At 45.3% G+C, this 2,288-nt stretch overlaps 1 pseudogene; it reads right to left on the bottom strand.

Annotated features, from left to right (window-relative positions):
- Nucleotides 1-1,145: 1,145 nt before the first annotated feature.
- LOC149864437 (uncharacterized) lies at nucleotides 1,146-2,019 on the bottom strand (annotated as a pseudogene).
- Between the last annotated feature and the right edge of the window lie 269 nt (nucleotides 2,020-2,288).

The raw sequence follows: 2,288 nt of genomic DNA, 5'->3' as shown, positions 1-2,288 counted from the left end.
TCTAATGTTAAGGGTGTGTCTGTGTCCAAAACCTTACTCAACTTCTTATATATACACACAGATTTTTCTTCCTGCCTAAATCTATTGTGCTTTATAGTCCTTAAAAATGCATGCAAGAACCAGTTCTTTTGAAATCTACTGTTTGTACTTCCAGCCGCTCAAGTCCATAAAGCCCTCTTGTTGATTTCCCTGGGTATAGAATAATGCCTGAACTAATTTTTATTCAACTATTGTCCATTTCGCTTTCCCAGTATGTTACATGATATTGCAAGTTAGTGAAGAAAAATATTAACGTCTATAAAAAGCTAAACTTCAAAGATTTGCTCAATCCCTTAAACCCCCCACTCCATACACCCCTCCCCCACAAAGGTAGGGGTGGAAGGAGGGGGCTTGTATTGGTTCTCCTTTTACTTGCTGTCAGTAATCTAAAGTAAAAATTCCACCCCTATAATCTTAGTCCTTGAATTTGACTTCATATTGTACTCATGATACTCAGCCCCGGTGACTACTGGTCATCAATCTCATTAAACTTGTGATTTACAGAATGTCAGACCAATCATTTCATTGAGCCTTTGGTAGTAAGTACACATCCTGATCTGATGCTATGAACACCTATGCCCAAGATGAGCATGTCCAGATGAGCATGTCTGTGAAGTATGTGGCACCACAAACATATCTGTGTCATGGGATGGGGTCCCCAGGGATGGCCGTGACACCCCAGGGCTCTGTGACCATGCCCATCTTGCCCAATGGGCACCCTTTCCCTCTCCTGGCATGTCTTGCTTGTAATTATAATATAGGGAGGCTGCCCTCAAGTTTATATTTAGACACAGTCCTGCTGGACCCCACTGACTGTGGGTTCTTGACCGACCGCTAGGGGCCTCTGGTCTACTGTCTGGCAGGGCCTGGGCCATCTTTGGTCTCTGGCCTTTTTGTTTTGGATGTTGCCCCTTCTGAGAGTGGCCTTGGTAACTCTGATCACTGTTCCTGGTTCTTGCACTGAACTGCTCATTCTTCTGCACTGCTGCCATATCCGCCTTATCTGCTTCCATCTGTTGTGCCTGTTCTGGCACTGTCAATATCCCAGTGTCATACCTGCTAGCAAGTCTTTCTAGCTTCTCTCTTAGGTGGTTTATGTCCTCTGTCTACTGGCTTACCCACTGACCCCATTTCCAATCCAGGTAATCTTCAACTGTGGGGATAATTTCCTCCCATATTGTCATAGGATCTGTCTCTGAAGGTCCCTCCATCATTGTATTCTTCTCCTGTTGCTCTGCTGTCCTCTCATCTCTGGGGCTTCCTGGGCCAGCATTTCTGGACAGTTCTTGGTCTCCCTGGACGTTTAGGAATATGAGCCGTGCAGTCTCTATTAGTTTTTCAGTCTCTCTTAAGAACTCTTTCAAGACCTCGAGCTCCTAAAAGTGCTCCTTGCATTCCACTTCAGCCCCAGATGTATGTTCTTCCATCTGTATGCCTATTGCCACCAGTCTGTCTTCCAATGGTTGAGCGGTCTGTAATGTCTGGTACTCCATCTCCCTAGCTGTGCCCTCTTCTAGAAGGGCCGTCAGGGACTGTATCTCTTCCCCAAGTTGGCCCTTTTCCATCTTTACCCTTTACCACTGAGCTCACAATGCTGCACACTCCTAAGTTCCGGCTTTTACCTCTTTTTCAACGGACTGCTTCTGGTCCTGTAATGCCTCATGATTCACCATGTATCCTCTCACTTTCTCCATTTATTTCCATATAGATTTCCCAGTCTCCTCTGACTGGGTACGGCTCTCCATTAGCCTCTCACAACTCTTGCACCAGGCATTTTGACTGTAAGTATCGCTCTTGCCAGCTCTCATGCTCTTTGTTCAGCTCCTCTAACTGGTCCTCTGGGCTCTGTAGTTCCTTCTGTAGAGCTCCTAAAATGGATTTTGATACTTCAAGCTTCTGTAGAAGATCCTTTTGTTCCACCATCTGGGCCATACCAGGTTTAGGAAACTCGATCCTCCATGCAGCCATCTCCTTCTGCATCTCACAATTTTTTCTCCCTCTGTTTACTCTTCTTGGCCTTATCAGCCATGAGCCATTCCAGAGCTCGAGTCTTTTCTGTATCAGCAATCAAGTACCTGATTTCTTTAGATCTGCCTTCTTTCTTTCTGGCTTGCACCCATAGCTCTAAAGTGAATACTTTTACCTTGGCTTGCTCATTTTGATACTCCACTATTTCTAATTCACACTCTAGATGAGCAACTATTTCATCCACCCACAACTGCCATGTGAAGGCTTCTTGCTGCAGTCCT

Source organism: Crocodylus siamensis, chromosome 5 (assembly GCF_052110815.1).
Source record: "Crocodylus siamensis isolate JL-2025a chromosome 5, ASM5211081v1, whole genome shotgun sequence".
NCBI lineage: Eukaryota > Metazoa > Chordata > Crocodylia > Crocodylidae > Crocodylus > Crocodylus siamensis.
The sequence above is the reverse complement of the archived record's forward strand: the minus strand, read 5'-3'. Positions and strand labels throughout refer to the sequence as shown.